General features: G+C 42.3%; 1 protein-coding gene and 1 long non-coding RNA gene across 8 annotated transcripts in view; one reads left to right on the top strand and one right to left on the bottom strand.

Moving 5' to 3' along the window:
• The window catches only part of SPTBN1 (spectrin beta, non-erythrocytic 1), a 213,914-nt gene that overhangs the window by 74,980 nt on the left and 120,754 nt on the right, over nt 1–18,180 (top strand).
• On the bottom strand, nt 13,708–17,629 carry LOC144333770 (uncharacterized). Its single transcript, XR_013402774.1, has 2 exons — nt 15,019–17,629; nt 13,708–14,683 (listed from the first exon to the last, which is right to left on the bottom strand). It is a non-coding gene; the product is annotated as an uncharacterized LOC144333770 (long non-coding RNA).

Below are 18,180 nucleotides of genomic sequence, written 5' to 3'. Positions count from 1 at the left end.
TACGAGACAAGAAAAGTGCATTTCTGCTTGAGGTGCAGTAACAAAACTAACACGAATTTCTTTCCTTCTTAACTATGTCTCGGATAGAAGATTCATTCTTAGCATAGACCTTATCATTATAGGATTTTTTTTTTTAATTTTCTTAGAACTTTTACTTTTTCACTTAAAGGAGGCACTTGACAGTGGCTTCTTTTTAGCATATCTGAATTGCCAGCCCACAGCCATTATTAAGTCAAATAAGGGTTACCCGACAGTCAATCTGATAACCAAGACGGCTGCTAAGTGACTAACAGGGAGGAGCGTCTACATTGTGTGTCTGCCGGACAAAGGGATGATTCACGTCCCAGGCGGGATGGGGCGAGATGGCACAAGATTTCATCACAGTGCTCAGAATGGCATGCAATTTAAAATGTATGAATTGCCTATTTCTGCAGTTTTTCATTTCATATTTCCAGACCATGGTTGACTGAAGGTAACTGAACCATGGAAAGTGAAACCCAGGGTAAAGGGGACTACTGTGTGTGTGTGTGTGTGTGTGTGTGTGTGTGTAAAACATTTGACTTTTAGTGAACGAACAGAGCCAACCTCTTATTGAATGTGTAAAGAAATCTATAAAACATGGCCTAGAATGATCTAATTAGGAAGAGGAAACCTATTTACACGAGACTATATATGTATACAACTGCCAGGAAGTTAGTACAGGCAATTATTGCTGTAGTAAGGTGGAGGTTTGCTCTTGTCGCCCAGGCTGTAGTGCAATGGTACAATCTCGACTCACTGCAACCTCCACCTGCTGGGTCCAAGTGGTTCTCCTGCCTCAGCCTCCTGAGTAGCTGAGACTACAGGTGCCCACCACCATACCTGGCTAATTTTTATATTTTTAGTAGAGACAGGGTTTCACCATGTTGGCCAGGCTGGTCTCGAACTCCTGACCCCAGGTGATCCACTCACCTTGACCTCCCAAAGTGCTGGAATTACAGGTGTGAGCCTCTGCGCCTGGCCTGCTGTAGTAATTTAGAGGGAAAGATTGATACACACACACACACACACACACACACACACACACATACACACACACACCCCTGTCATTTTAAGGGGTAGGTAACCTAAAGACCCCTGGAACTTGGAGAGAGGAGGCTGGGACCTGAGCCTCGTCGTGGCTGCTGCGTTTTCCACTGCAGCAAAACTGAAGAGGCTAGGCCGCAGGTCTCTGAGGACACCTCTCCTTAAAACAGAAAGTCTGCTTTGGGCTGCTCAAGATATAGTATATGCCATCTCACACCTGGACTCACCGTCTAAATCATGATAGGGCTCTTCTTCACACATCTAACATTCTGTTCAGAGGTGACACTTTCCTGCCCCGAGGGAAAGAGAACAGCTTCTGGCATGGTGGAATGAGTTTTTACAGAGAGGATTAACAGGGATTTAATAGCTACCCATTATTTTCCTCATCTACTCTTCAGGCTGTATCCCTAAATTATGCATTATTTGGGACTCTTTGTGAAAGAGGTGTGGTCCCTAGCACACAGTAACTATACTACCATTGTTTGTGAAATCTGAATCTGAAAGAGCATTTTATATCCAAGTCATTCATGAAAGCTATTGAGAGAAAGTCTGTTGGGGTCTTTACACATAGTCCTAGATTATACCCTCAATTTACTTTTCGCATATAAATGGCTTCCATAGTTTTCTCACCATAGGGGTGGAAGAATCTTTGCTTTACTTTTTTTTTTTTTTTTTTTTTTTTTTTTTTTTTTTTTTGAGACGGAGTCTCGCTCTGTCGCCCAGGCTGGAGTGCAGTGGCCGGCTCTCAGCTCACTGCAAACTCCGCCTCCCGGGTTTACACCATTCTCCTGCCTCAGCCTCCCGAGTAGCTGAGACTACAGGCGCCTGCCGCCACGCCCGGCTAATTTTTTGTATTTTTTTAGTAGAGACGGGGTTTCACCGTGTTAGCCAGGATGGTCTCGATCTCCTGACCTCGTGATCCGCCCGTCTTGGCCTCCCAAAGTGCTGGGATTACAGGCTTGAGCCACCGCGCCCGGCCTTGCTTTACTTTTTTAGGTGTAGTTCTCCTCTGGTTCCTTCCCCTCCCTCCTTTGTCTCTTCACCACTATAGACCCAGTTTCTCCCCTGCTTCTGAAGTCAGCTTGGATTCCTGCTCCTGTTCTACCTCAGATTCTTCTCACCTCAGCAATGGCTGAAATCTCACAGTCGCTGAGGTGAGTGATGCAGGCATGGGAGAACACGCAGATGGAAGCCTCATGCTCCCAGAGTTTCTGACTATTCACCATGCAGTCATCCCCCTTCCTGGCCCAGCCCCCATTCCTGCCCCTCGCTCTTTGGGAGCCCAGGTTCTGCTTCCTCAGTCACTTCAGATAACGAACCTCTCTTGATCCCCATTCCCCTTTTTGTCTCCTGTTCCACCCCTAGCCTTTGTCTACACTCCTCATTCTCTCCACCCCACCAGAATTCTTTCCCTAAGTCAGTCACTTACTTTTGAGGCACTCCATTCTTCTGTGAGAAAATCTCATAGAATTGAGAGTTGATTTATGACTGAATTTAAGGAATACAATTACTCTTTATTTGGGGACTGCCTGTGTAAGCAAAAGAGGAAAAATGTATGTGACCTTTCTGCCTTCTTATCCTTTTCCTGACTCTGTCTGCATGTGTGTTCTCTCTCTCACACACACATATCAGCTTTATTGAAGAACAATTTACATACTATAAAATATACCCCATTTGAAGTATACCATTCAGCAGTTTTTAAAATATACTCAGAGTTATGTGATAATTAGCACTGTCTAATTCCAGAGCATTTTTATTACTCCCCAAAGAAATCCCAGGTACATTAGCAGTTACTTCCCATTTTCCTTTCCCCCAGCCCCAGGCAACTATTAGTCTACATTCAGACCCTATGGATTTGCCTTTTCTGAACATTTCCTAAAAATTAAATCATGTAATCTGTGGCCTTTTTGTGTCTAACTTCTTTCACTTAACAAAACGTTTTCAAGTTTCATCTGTGCTGTAGCACGTATCAGTACCTTATTTCTGTCTGCTCTCTTAGATAAGTAATAGTGGTAGATTAGAGAGAAAGAGCAGAAAATACTCTGTAAAAGCTACCAACACCATAGTGCTGTGATTTTTATTTGGTAGTTGTCTGGAAACAGATGGCAGATCTGTTGTAGGCATCAGAAACTACTGTAGGCCGGGCGCAGTGGCTCACACCTGTAATCCCAGCACTTTGGGAGGCCGAGGCAAGTGGATCACCTGAGGTCAGGAGTTCAAGAATAGCCTGGCCAACATGGTGAAAACCCATCTCTACTAAAAATACAAAATTAGCCAGATGTGGTGCTACACACCTGTAATCCCAGCTACTCCGGAGCCTGAGACAGGAGAATCACTTGAACCCGGGAGGCGGAGGTTGCAGTGAGCCGAGATCAAACCATTGCACTCCAGCCTGGCTGGGTGACAAGAGCAAGACTCTGTCACAGAAAAAAAAAAAGTACTGTAGACTTAGGAAGTTTTTCATTTCCCCAAATGTTGTCATCATAAGGGCCTATTGATGGGTGTTTGGTGTCTCAGATGGTTCTATTTGTTGCTGTTGTTAAATTCACTTACACAGTTAACCCCTTTGGCAGTTTTCTACCAAAGTGGACCTATGAGAAAGTTCTATTATAGGATGATAAAAGGTAGAAATTTAATTTATATATAATGCATTTGTAAAGTTCTGTATACTTTAAAAATAAAACATGCCCCATGATAAAAGCAAACTGAAAATGATGCAAAGTATATTTTTAAATTTAACAATGCAACGCAGCTATCTAGAATTTTATTTAACTTCCATCTTCAGTGATACCATTCAATTTAATTTTCTAATTAGGAGAGAAAATTGATGCTAGGTAGATGTTAAATAGTTTCTTTTATTTTTATTTTATTTTATTTTATTTTATTTTATTTATTTATTTATTTTTGAGACAGAGTCTCGCTCTGTTGCCCAGGCTGGAGTGCAGTGGCCAGATCTCAGCTCACTGCAAGCTCCACCCCCGGGTTCACGCCATTCTCCTGGCTCAGCCTCCCGAGTAGCTGGGACTACAGGCGCCCGCCACCTCGCCCGGCTAGTTTTTTGTATTTTTTAGTAGAGACGGGGTTTCACCGTGTTAGCCAGGATGGTCTCGATCTCCTGACCTCGTGATCCGCCTGTCTCGGCCTCCCAAAGTGCTGGGATTACAGGCTTGAGCCACCGCGCCCGGCCAAATAGTTTCTTAAGTTGCATTTGATTTTTGATACCAAGTCAATTAAAGAAGATAGTTTTGATTATTAAGCTGCAAATTCACCAGTACTTTTGACATGATCATATTCAATGGTAATCCAGTGGACAGGGGTCCAGGTAACAGCAGAGCTAAATATTTGGTATATGTCTAATGATTGACTTCTGTGAAAAAAATCATTCATAGAAAATTATTTTTGGTTAGGTCCTTCTCGTTGTAAGGAATACAGATTCACTTGAGTTCTCTGAACAACAAAGAGGTGTGTGGTGGAGATGAGGGTAAAAGAAGGAGAGGCCGGGAGCTGTGGCTCATACCTATTATCCCAGCACTTTGGGAGGCTGAGGTGGGAGGATTGTTTGAGTCCAGGAGTTCAAGACCAGCCTGGCCAACATAGTGAGACCTTGTGTCTCTGAAAAGTAAAAAAAAATTAGCTGGACACAGTGGTGCACACCTATAGTCCCAGCTACTTGTGAGGCTGAGGTGGGAGGATTGCTTCAGCCCAGGAGGCTGAGGCTACAGTGAGCCATGATTGTGCCACTGCACTTCAGACTAGGCGACAGAACAAGACCCTGTCTTTAAAAAATAAATACATACATACAAGAGAGTTATTACAAAGTTTCATGCAAATGAGCCCTGAAAAATCTATGTGACAGTGGCTGCTGTGGGGCTGGAGGCGTTACTTATATTTCTAATGGGCCATGTGCCTCATTCATTGGAACCCTCTACTTAGTATCTGGTCCTCCTTGACTCAGCTCACATGTGGCTTTGGCATACTGTCGTTCCAACCCCAGCTCTTGCCTATCCTTTGTCTTTTGTCCTCATTGCTAAATGACCAAATATCCTTGTTTCCTCTATTTCAGATGTCTGTAAGGCTGGGTATGGAGATGGGGTTCTGATTGACCTGGAAGATCCTTTTATACCAGGTCATGGCCAACTGGATCCTTAGAATGGCTGCCTTCAGAAGAGGTGTCCCCAAACATTGGTGAGGAGCTGGAAGCCATATGTACAGAACACATCAGCTCCATCCATCCACAGCTCAGAGGGCCTCTGACTGGCAGTTGGAGGATATCATTGGCATGCCTAATGCAGAAGAATTGTGGTGGGGTGGAGGAAGGCATTTTATGTTAGGACTTTGGGAGAAAGAGAATGGAGTATCTTGGATGATCAAGGGAAGGGCTAAATAGCCAATCTGAAGAAAGAGTGAAGGGCCCCTGGGACAGCAGAAATTAAGGCTTTTCATCTCTCTGTCTCTTGTTTTTAGCGACCTTGTGTAAGTGGGCTTCTGTCTCTGCCCCTTGTAGGAAGTCTTTTAGATGACAGGAAACATGGCTGCCCTCTGCTCCTGGGCTTCACTCTCCACCACCTTCCATTTTTTCTGGTTCCAGTTGGAAATATTAGGGGTGTTTGGGAGAAAGGCTGTGATTTACCAGGCTTTACTCAAATGTCTAGAGCAGTGAACTGGAGTGTGGAGTGTGGAGGGATGTAAGAGCATGGCATCTCTCCCCGGAACCACATGGAGCTGTTTCCCCAAAGGGGAAAGGATGCTGGGAAGATGACGGTAAGTAACAATGAATGTTTACAACACATTTTCAGATAGACAGAGATAAAGACATTTTATAAAATGCAAGGTGATGTTTACCATTGGTTGCTTACTTAAAAAAAAAAAAGGGGAGTCCAATAATGGACAGTTTCTTTTGACATTTTTGAATAAACAAAATTAACAGAAACATTAGCATTTCAGTCATTAGAATATGCCTTTAATATGATGTTTCGTTTGCACTGAAGTTACTGTCTTGTGAATATGTGTGGTTGATGTTGTAACTTGGAAACAGTCTATCCCAAGCTTGCTTTTTTGGATTCTCGAGAACCAAGCATTACTCTGAAAGCATGACAGGTGCTTGGTACTAGAGTGCCATTCTAGATTCTTTAGCTGTACAGCGACATAATTACTCTATTAATACACGTTCCTTACTCACATGTAACCTCTTTTGGGGAAACAGACAATGTGTATAAAGTACGCAATGAATTTATGTAAAAAATGTGATACTTCCCGAAAACCTGAATCTTAGCCTTTTCATCCTCTGGTTGAGAAATACATCTGTTTCCTACAATTCTTATTTCTTCTGTATTTTTATTAGTTAATCTTCAAGGGAATTTGCTGAGCTCTAAATTTTGACTTCTTTGCTGCAAGCCTCTGAATTTTCAGAAGTCTCAGATAATGACATAATTCAGTGATGGGTACCTGTTACTGGGTGAGGCTGATAAGAATTTTGCCATTCAGGTTTAAATTTCTGCAGACGCCTTAGACTTTTTGACCATGTATGTGAAGTTGCCTTATTAGTCACAAGATTGTGTCTTTAGGCATCCTAAGAAACAGATGGACTGAAGTCAGAAATGCTGGGCCATTTGTGGAGTCTCAGCCCTTCCTTGTGTTGCATGTTTACCTATTGGTTCACTCTAAGTTTGCAGGAAACCCAAGCTGTCCGCACTGCCTCCACTCTGAGCTCCAGCCCTGGCCGGGAGCCCTCTTGCCTGTATGGTTCACAGCAACCTTTCCTCTTCAAGAAACTTCCTTGGCCCTTGCTATTCTGTACCCCGTATTCTCTGTGTCTTATTAGAGTCATGTGTGTACTCAAGTGGGTGTATCCATAATCTCCCTCCAGCTGATGACTAAATTCCTTGAAGACAGTGACAATGGTAACATTTATTTCCACATTCCCTACAGCACCTCACCTAAGTCTGAATGCACCTCTGCTTTTTATTGAGTGCTGGTCAGACTGAAGAACTCATTCATGGTCAGAGCTATTAATTATCACTTCATCTGGGGAAAATTTCTGCCTAATTTTTGTGATACCTATTAAAGAGTTCTTTGTGTTTAATAATTTTACATTAAAATGCATTATAAAATAATGTATTACTTTGTACATTACAATGCATGCATTGCAAAAAAAAAAGTTCAAACACTACAGAAGTGGACAATAAATGTTTCTCCTTCCCCAAACCCTTTCCCATCTTTCTCCCTAAAGATAATTCCTCTTAAAAGTTTGATGTGTATCTTTTGAGATATTTTCTATGTGCTTTTTTTTTTTTTTTTTTTTTTTTTGAGACAAGGTCTTGCTCTGTCATCCAGGCTGGAGTGCAGTGGTGCGATTTTGGCTCATTGCAACCTCCACCTTCCGTACCCAAGCCATCCTCCCACCTCAGCCTCACAAGTAGCTGGGACTACAGGCACACACCACCATGCCAGCTAATTTTTATATTTGTTTGGTGGAGACAAAGTTTGGCCATGTTGTCCAGGCTGGTCTTGAACTCCTGGGCTCAAGAAATCAGCCCATCTCAGCTTCCCAGAGTGCTGGGATGACAGGTGTGAGCCACTGTGCATGGACTCTGTGTACCTTCTTGAAAACATTATTATGGGCTGACTATGTCCTCCCACTCAGATTCATATGGTGAAATCTTAACCCACAACATGAGGGTGTTAGGAGGTGGGATCTTTGGAGGGTAATTAGGTCGTGAAAGTGGAGCCCTCATGAATGGGATTAGTGCCCTTATAAAGTAGACATAGGAAATGATCTTTCTCTCTACCATGTGAGAATCTGAGAGGATGGCTGTATGTAAACCAGGAAGAAGTCCTTCACCAAGAACCTGACCATGCTGGCACCCCGACTTCCAGCCTCCAGAACTGTGAGAGAAATGGTTGTCAATTCATCTCCCAGTCTATGGTATTCTGTTTTAGCAGTCTGAACTAAGACAAATTTTTCTTTTCTGGTAATAAACAGAAGTAAGACCAGCTGATTGATAGAATTCTGGAGTTTAATCTTTCTCCTACCAGAGTATTTGTCTTAGATTTTCATTCTAGCAGTATCTGTATGAGGTTAACGTGCTGCAGTGTTAACTTGGTAGAAATGGTTTGGGAAATTTAAGGCATTGTTTGCTAGGATGTGTCTGGAGCTCTTCCACCTTTGTCTCTTTACCTTCCATGTTCCCTGGATATCAGGGATGCTCAGTAGAGAGCATCTCTGAAGAAACTATCTCCCCAAGGTTGGCCTGCAGTTTGCCTATGTTTTTCTCTGTCATCATTAGCCCGGAGTAGATGTTAACAGTTGGAGTTTGAGAATTTCATGGTTCGTTTTTCCAGATGTTGGCCACAGTTTTCCTGGAGTACTGTATTGTGACAAGGACATAGAGTATTAGGTGACTAGAGTGACCAAGCAAGATAGGGAATGGAATGTTAAAATTGTAGTAGTTTGTATACAGATTACCTCTATTTTGCTGCAACACCAAAGGCCGTTCATCTGCCCCTCACTCTAGAGCACAAGTGGAGGAGAATGTTATTGTCATTTTAACTGATGTGTAATTTAAGCCTTTTTTCCTGTGGTTAATAACAACAAAAACAATCTATTAACTTCCTAAATCCATGGCACTAGCAGTATGTTATTTGGCCAGTGTGGCTCTCCAGTTAGCTTTTACCTTTTTCTTTTTTTTTTTTTTTTTTTTTTTTTTTTTGAGACGGAGTCTCGCTCTGTCGCCCAGGCTGGAGTGCAGTGGCGCTATCTCAGCTCACTGCAAGCTCCGCCTCCCGGGTTTACGCCATTCTCCTGCCTCAGCCTCCCGAGTAGCTGGGACTACAGGCGCCCGCCACCTCGCCCGGCTAATTTTTTTTTTTTTTTTGTATTTTTAGTAGAGACGGGGTTTCATTGTGTTAGCCAGGATGGTCTCGATCTCCTGACCTCGTGATCCGCCCGTCTCAGCCTCCCAAAGTGCTGGGATTACAGGCTTGAGCCACCGCGCCCGGCCAGCTTTTACCTTTTTCTCTAGCCAGGGACATATATTGGACAGTTCCATGGATTGACAGTCCCAAAGCTGTTTTATGTGCTGATTTTGGAGAAGTAAACCTACAGACCAAATCTATTAGCCCCGTTACATGTCTCTACTGTGAACATACACACTTTTATACCTGGAACTGCAGAGGATTTGTGTGTGCCTCTAGCATTTGCCCTGGTCCCTTACACACACTGTCCGTGAAATTATAATTATTGTCTCCAAGCATTTGAAGGAAGGCCAGTGTTAGTATGGATGCTTGTAAATAATGTAGAGGCATTCAAGACTGCCTTAAGAAATACAGGATGGCAGAGAGGCGAGGCTGGAGGATGCACTTGATACCAATGCGAAACCTAAAACCCCTCACACTGAATTAACAGGTGTTCCCGTGCAGCTTTCTTTGTGCATTCATTTAATCAGTCGTAATCTTCAGGCATGCCCACATGTGGATTTTCTTTTTAACTCCCTCACATTCGGGGAGCCATTTTAATTGACACACACAACACAATTATTGTCCGAACTGAATTTTATGATGGGTGATGATGTTTCTATGTTTTTAAAAACTGAATGGATGACTTCAGAGTACTCATGGAGATGTAACCTATAACTGACTTGTGATTTTGAAAGAAACAATTTTCAACCCTATCAGTAAGAAATATATTTTATATGGCAACATAGTACACACATAAATGTGTGTATATTTGAGAATATACATACACATAAATGTATGTTTACGAGTGTATTTGTGTGTATCCACACACATTTAAATTTCACGAAGTAGTGTTTACATGCACCACATGAGATGCTCTGATACTTTCTATTCTATTCCATTTTTTAAAATGCTAGTATTGATCTGTTAATTCAATTTTATTACATGGTGTTGGAATACCCTGTGGTAGTTAGGTACATTTCAAAGTACACCTAAGTGCTCTCTTTATTTTTAAGCTTTATTAGAATGAGTGCTTACTGATTTTGTTTCATTCATTTATTAGTGAATGAATGAGTGAAATATTTGAGTACTTACTATGTGCCAGGCGCTGTGATCAGTGGTAGAAATAGTTAGGTGATTAAGTGAAAAGAAGTCTGTGGTCAGCAGAAAAGATTTTCAGTTTTCACCGAGGAGAGTTGATGTCAGTAGACAAAAGGGATTTCAGGCCAAGCAAGTGGTGCCATGAATGGCCTGAACATGCCTGACTGTGTCGAGGAGCCACGGGAAGAGCTGCAGAAGGAGCTCAAGGTAGGACTATAGGAGTGGACAAGGAGGGCCGTGGTGCCAAAGAGTTTAGCCTTTATCCTGTAGGCCAGTGGTTTCCAGAATCTAGCTCAGGAGAATTTTTATTTTCAAATAGAAAACTGTTTGTTAATCTCAATATGTAAAACTACCAACTTGGAGTTACGCTAGAAGCGGCAGAGGACCCTCCCCTAGGCTCAAGGCCCTTGTGACTGCCCCTGAGAACCACTGATGCGGAATTTGTCTCAGAAGGATCCCTCTGGGGACACTGCGAAGGAAGGCACAGGGAGGAGGGGAGTTGGAGGGAGGAACACCATTTTAGGGGACTGTTGTGTTCTTCCAGGGAAGAAACAAGGCCCTGAAGCTGAGATTGTGGCTGAGGGCTTGAGAAAGCAGGGCCTTTTCAACTGTTGAATTAGACTCCCTAGGACATGCTCTCCAAGGGGATGGGAAAGGGAAGAGGAAGGAAGAGGAATTTGGTTTGGGTTCTGTGAAGCCTCTGGATGTTGGATGCTTGGGATAGATGAGGGTCGTGAGGTATTTTGGTCACAAATCTGCAAGGCAGGCCACTGCTTAGAATGTTTCCCCCCTTTATCATGTGGCCTTTAGTTTTTAGGATTATGTTTTTCTTAGCTCATATTTGTCCGTATTCTGTCCAGCCTTTGGAAACTGTACAGGCCCTGAGGCTCTCTCGGTCTGCCTGTCTGAATACACTTTGGAGGTCCTCCCACGGCTGGAGCACCTGAGTGTTCCTGGGTTTGGATTCAGTTATCCAGGACTGTCAATCTCGGGGGTGATGCTGAGGAAGGAAGGAAGGATGGCTTCAGAGGCCTGGGGTCCCACATGAGGTCCCTGCTCTGTCGCCTACTAGCTATGTGATGGTGGGCAAGTGACTCTTTTAGGATGAGGATAATATCCACCTTATGGGATTGTTGTGGGAACTTAATGTGAAAGATGCCTAGCTCGGTGTGTGCACACAGTGAACGTGCACGTGAAGTGTTAATTATAACATTTTATTACGGAAATAAATCTTTTGAAGGGAGGGCTCCTGTTTCCTCCCTGCAAAGAGGCCTTCCATATTGAGAAATACTGCATTCATGCAAGGGAAGATGAGGAGAAGCCAAGGAGGAGTCAGGAACATTCAAAGGGCACATGTTCTGATGGCCTGACGACACTGGGACCTGTGGTTTTGTTTGCTGTGAAGTTTAGAGGGCATTTGTGACTCTCAGTCCTTCTCCTGGGAAGCAGGAAAAACACTGAAAAAGACTTTTTTTTAATTTAAAAAATTAATATGGTCTTTGCATTTGTATCTTCTCTCACTGTACTTTCCTGTTTCAGATTCACACTCAGTGCACATTAAAATGATCCTGCGTAATCCTAAACATTTATTGAGAGAATGATTTAATGGAAAAATACAATAAAAATATTTTAAACTTTTGATAAATTGGTCGCCCCTCCCACCCCAAAAACAAGTGACTGAGGTTAGAGGGAGAGGCAGATAGGATTGGCAGATGCATGTTCTTTGGAGGGAGAGAGACGTGGTCAGTGTAGAAAAATCCAAGTCAGACAGTCTGGCTCTTACCGGAAGAGGGTTGGTCCTTCATGGGGGTTAGTTAGCTTTAGTGCTCTGTTCCTCTTGTTGAGACAGCTGTAGTTTGGTATAAAGGGATAATGAAGAAGGAATACTACTAAATTTCCAGGAGGATTATTTATAATACTTAAAATGTGTGTATCACTTTCATCTTGGAGAGCATTATAGAACATTACTATAATACTAATAGAAGTCTTTGGAAAGCATTATCTCCCATGTTACAGATTTCAGTCTGAGATTTTCTGAATCAGGTTGTTGTTTACCCCAGCTTGCTCTAGTGGTAATATAAATCAGAGTCTTCTGGGTTCCAGGGCAGTAATTGAAAGCTTCTGATGCCTATCTTTGACCTGCCTTTTCCAACCTTCTTGGAAATTGCCTTCCTTCATGTAAGTATTTGTAGGGCTCTGAATACCCTTTAATTAATGGGGGGAAAACTTGTACCTCTCCCTACAATTATTCCATATTAGAAAATTATGAGTAAGACTTTGAGATACCTCAAGTGTCTCATTTGTGACATCAGAGTGGTGATTGAACTTACTAAACCTTTCCCCGAAGAGCCAGACCTTGCCTAAACTTAACAAAAAGGTTTAGAGTTGAGAATCAGATACGTTTACAGGGTCATTTTTGTCTGTTTGTTTCTGACTGTCAAGCACAAGAGATCCACATGACCAATTTAAAACAGGAGGCCTAAGTGACCTATTAAAAATGTCAAACATTTATTTGTACTAAATACTACACCAAAAAGATATGGCAATATGAATGTTAAGATACAGAGATATAAAATGTATCCTAGATACATTTTATCTAGGATTTTTGGTAGGCTATACAAACAAACTTGAACAAAGTTTTTGAAAAGGAGTAAACTTTCATTTTTTTTTTTATTTTTATTTTTTATTATACTTTAAGTTCTAGGGTACATGTGCACAACGTGCAGGTTTGTTACATATGTATACACATGCCATGTTGGTTTGCTGCACCCATCAACTCATCATTTACATTAGGTATTTCTCCTAATACTGTCCCTCCACCAGCTCCCCACTCCCCGAAAGACCCCAGAGTGTGATGTTCCCCGCCCTGTGTCCAAGTGTTCTCATTGTTCAAGTCCCACCTATGAGTGAGAACATGTGGTGTTTGGTTTTCTGTCCTTGTGATAGTTTGCTTAGAATGATGTTTTCCAGCTTCATCCATGTCCCTGCAAAGGACATGAACTCACCGTTTTTTATGGCTGCATAGTATTCCATGGTGTATATGAGCCACATTTTCTTTATCCAGTCTCTCATTGATGGGCATTTGGGTTGGTTCCAAGTCTTTGTTATTGTGAACAGTGCCACAATAAACATACGTGTTCATGTGTCTTTATAGTAGAATGATTTATAATACTTTGGGTATATGCCCTGTACCCTGTTGGTGGGAATATAAATTAATTCAACCATTGTGGAAAACAGTGTGGTGATATCTCAAGGATCTAGAACTAGAAATACTGTTTGACCCAGCAATTCCATTACTGGGTATATATGAAAAGGAGTAAACTTGGCCGGACTTGGTGGCTTACGCCTGTAATCCCAGCATTTTGGGAGGCCGAGGTGGGCAGATCACGATGTCAGAAGATCGAGACCATCCTGGCTAACATGGTGAAACCCCGTCTCTACTAAAAACACAAAAAATTAGCTGGGCGTGGTGGTGGGCACCTGTAGTCCCAGCTACTTGGGAGGCCGAGGCAGGATGGCGTGAACCCAGGAGGTGGAGCTTGCAGTGAGCCGAGATCATGCCACTGCATTCCAGCCTAGGCAACAGAGTGAGACCCCGTCTCAAAAAAAAAAAGAAAGAAAGAAAAGGAGTAAACTTTTATTTAAGGAAGGATGAAGTTAAATAAGCAAAGGTACCCAGAGACCCCACTAAGTGATAGATACTAGCTGAGTGCTTTATTTAACATGCCTACTATTCTATCGCTAACCTACCATTAGAAAAAGCTGGCAGATGGACATTAAAATCTAGCAAAACTATTTTTAGATAACAAAGCTTTTTGATCGCATGTACAAAAATGGATTCAGATGGTGGTGGGTAGGGGGCACTGTCAGTACTGTTACTGCAATCAGGAGCTCTGGGAGTCCACTGGGCTTTTCTAGCTCGACTTTAGAGAACTCCATCCAGCCTCTCTGTCTCAGTGTCCTTATCTGAAAAACAAGGGGGTGAGCTGGATGGATTCTGAGGGCCCTCAGACCTCTAAGATTATGTATATGCTCTTAAGGAGTTAGCACGCTAACGGGCCGTTGTTACCAAGGTAAGTTTTGGCGTCTTTTCCTGGTGGTTTCTGTGTACACAGTATGACACAGAGTATGTATTGGTGCAGGGATTATAGCAACCTTTGTCCTTCTCCAGGAAATAATGCCCCGTGACTCTGACTCAAGACCTAGTCTCATGTTAATTTTTGATAATGTTTTATGTTTGATGAGTCAGAAATGCAGGCTCTTGTAGAGTGTTATTAACAAGAACTAGTGTAACTTTGATTATAATCACTACAAATTACAGACCTCTTTCCTGTGTAATGATTTTTGCTGTTTGCCCTTCCATGATCTCTAATAGGCCAACTACAAGGACAATTTTTTGATCAGTAAGAACCTTGGTTGGTTGCTTCCTAAGCCCTTATTATGAGAAAATTATTTGTAACAGCAAACTATGTATGTACCCACATTGACAGGATATCAGTATTCTTTAGCTGGCCGGGCAAGTCTAAGTGTTTCAGGATAGTTGATGATGGGGGTATCACAAAACCTTCGGAGTGGCCGGGCGCGGTGGCTCAAGCCTGTAATCCCAGCACTTTGGGAGGCCGAGACGGGCGGATCACGAGGTCAGGAGATCGAGACCATCCTGGCTGACACGGTGAAACCCCGTCTCTACTAAAAAATACAAAAAAACTAGCCGGGCGAGGTGGCGGGCGCCTGTAGTCCCAGCTACTTGGGAGTCTGAGGCAGGAGAATGGCGTGAACCCGGGAGGCGGAGCTTGCAGTGAGCTGAGATCCGGCCACTGCACTCCAGCCTGGGCGGCAGAGCGAGACTCCGTCTCAAAAAAAAAAAAAAAAAAAAAAAAAAAAAAAAAAAAAAAAAACCTTCGGAGTAAGAAGAACTTGTCTGGTATCTGTTAAAGTGATCTGTTTACATATAGGCATTCTCCTGTATATGTGCATACACACACTCCTAAGTCGTATAAATGTGTACCTGCCTGCTTAAATATGATGCGTTCCTACTATTTCTAAACTACCAATTTATTTCCCCTGTGTTTTGAGGACTCAATCTCAAAGATGCTGACTGAAAAATAAAGTTTTTGAACAATTTCATGAAGGTTGGGTTTGTCGAGATCATGAGGTCTGACTGTAGTGACAACTCTGTGGGAAATGGATAAACTCTGATAAACTCCACTGCACACAAATGTGAGGCTGGGAGGCAGTAACTAATTAATGAGGCCTTTTGTTGTAAAAATGAGAGTTGGCAGGATTCTGAGTAAATATCTTTTTTCCTAAGGGTGGAAGATAGGACTTGGAGAGATCAATGTGTTGGTTGTCAGCATTTGAGAATGTTTGGTTTGAGCTTCAACGTCATAGGTGGGGATCATGTGGCTTTAGAGCTGCTGTTTCTTCCCCTGCCCAGTGGTGCATTTCTTGTCTTTACTGAAGTATGTTTTTAAAATTCATTTTTAATTGTGGTTAAAAAAAAACATACACATAACATAAGGTTTACCATGTTAACCATTTTTAAATGTAACTTCAGTAGAGTTAACTATGTTCACATTGTTGCGCAATCAGATCTCTAGACCCTTTTCATTTTGAAAAACTGAAACTCTACAACCATTAAACAATAACCACGTTTGCCTTCCCCCAGCTCCTGGCAACCACCAGTCTACTTTCCCTTTCCATGAGTTTAACTCTAGATACTTCATGTAAGTGGAATTATGAGTATTTGTTTTTTTTTTCCAACTGGCTTATTTCATTTAACATGATGTCCTCAAGCTTCGTCCATGTTGTAGCATATGACAGAAATTTTCTTCTTTTTAAGTAATATTCTAGGTGTATACCACATTGTGTTTATCCATTCATCCACTGATGGACACTAGAGTTGCTTTCACCTCTTGCTATTGTGAATGATACGGCAATGAACATAGGAATGCAAGTGTCTCTTTGAGATCCTGCTTTCAATTCTTTTGGATATATATCCAGAAGGGGGATGGCTGGACCATATGGTAGTTATATTTTTAATTTTTTGCAGAACCTCCATACTATTTCCCACAGCAGCTGCACCATTTACATTTCTACCAACAGCGTACAAGAGTTCCAATTTCTCTACATCCTTTACTGAAGCTTTTAGAATGTTATCAAAATATGGTATAATGGGAAAAAGGCACCAACATGGTCTCAAGTTGTGTTTTTCTTGGTAAATGGTAGTTAAAAGGATAATGGTGATTAAGGTGTTGGTAATAAAAATAGTAATGAAAAGAGGTGAGTGGAGAGAGAGTTACAGGTGAGCTTGGCAGGTATTAGAAAAGAGCTTAGTCTTTCTCTTCTTTCTCTTCATTCTTCACCTGTCATTAAAATTCTAGTTGTGATGAATAAATCCATTTGTCAGGTATTTTTTTTAAATGCCTCCTGAGTAGGCTGTTCCCTTAGGACACCATAAGAATAATAAAGGAAAGGTCAATGTATAAAACTGAGAAAAAGGATTTTTAAACAACAAAATTTGCTGAGGCCAGCTTTGTGTATGGTTCTACACTGGGCTGGAAGGATGAGATGGAAGCTGTGCTTGTACCATATCCTGGGCTGTCATTCTCTCTGAGCTGGTGCAAGTTGGACATCAGAGAACATAAAAAGATATCACTCATCTAGCACTCAGGACAGGCCTTTTGGCTCCACCTTTGTGTTGGATGCTGGAAGGCAGTGAGTTTTCCCTGATCACAAACCCTGGGCCCACTTCATTGACTGGCATGAGAAATGCATGCTATTTCCTTTGTCCTTAGCTTTCTCTACCTTCAGATTTGCTCTAGAAATGGCAGCAGGAATTCAGAAGGCCTGCTTTCTCATCACCAGCATGCCAGTAGCTTGCTTTGTAACTCTGGGCACACGGCTCTGTGCCTCATTTCTCATTTTTCTTACTATAATGAGATAGTTGGCTTATATAGAGGAAGTTTTAAAAGGAACTTCTGACACTTGTTAGGACTTTTAGCTATCATCTTCTAACTGTGAAGGATTAAGGTATGGATGAGGGGGTGTTACCTAAGCTCTGTGATTTACCATATGGTGCTATCTCCCTCACAGAGTTTCATCAGTGTTCAGGTTTCAGAAATGGCTAAATCATTTTGAACTGTTCCTTAAAGAACTGGGCTGGGGGTATGGGGTGAAGGTTCTGTAAGACTTGCATTTGGCCAGGCGCGGCAGCGCACGCCTGTAATCCCAGCACTTTGGGAGGCTGAGAAGGGTGGATCACTTGAGGTCAGAAGCCTGGCCAACATGGTGAAACCCTGTCTGTAATAAAAATACAAAAATTAGCCGGGCATGGTGGCATGTTCCTGTAATCCCAGCTACTCGGAAAGCTGAAGCAGGAGAATCGTTTGAACCCTGGAGGCAGAGGCTGCGGTGAGCCAAGATCGTGCCGTTGCACTCTAGCCCGGGCAATAAGTGTGAAACTGTCTCAAAAAAAGAAAAAAAAAAAAAAAAAAGACTTGTATCTGTCCTAAAACAGCGTATAATATTTTCCAAGAGCATTATGTCCTCCATGCTGCAGCATATGACAGGATTTCTTTGCTTTTAAGTAAGATTCTGTTGTATGTATATACTAGTTTTTAGAGATTTTCTATTTCTGATCCTTTGGTTTTAGGGGAAACGTTGAAAAAGCCAAGTGAACGGCTCATGGTCACATAGCCAGTCAGTGTTAAAAGCTGAGAATGGAGTGTGCTCTTCACTTCTCTTGAGTCTGTGTCTGGTGCACTTTCCATTATTTTAATTAAGCAGATAAGACTGGTACATAAGAAGAGATAAGCAATGCTCTCATAGAGTGTATGATATGTACTGGATGAGGGAGGCTGACATTGCTGGTGTAGTGTTTCTAGGAAGGAGCCATCATCCCAGCTGAGTAATCTGGGAAGCCTTCCTAGAGGAGGGAAGGCTTTGAGCTGGGCTTCAAGGATGAGTGGACTTGGGATGAAGAGGTGAGGGGAGTGCCAAGAGCAGAGGCATGGAAAGCCCAAGACAGGTGGGGCACTGATCAGTTTGGTTGGAGCAGAG

Source organism: Macaca mulatta, chromosome 13 (genome assembly GCF_049350105.2).
Source record: "Macaca mulatta isolate MMU2019108-1 chromosome 13, T2T-MMU8v2.0, whole genome shotgun sequence".
NCBI lineage: Eukaryota > Metazoa > Chordata > Mammalia > Primates > Cercopithecidae > Macaca > Macaca mulatta.
This window is presented reverse-complemented; position numbering and strand designations above follow the sequence as displayed.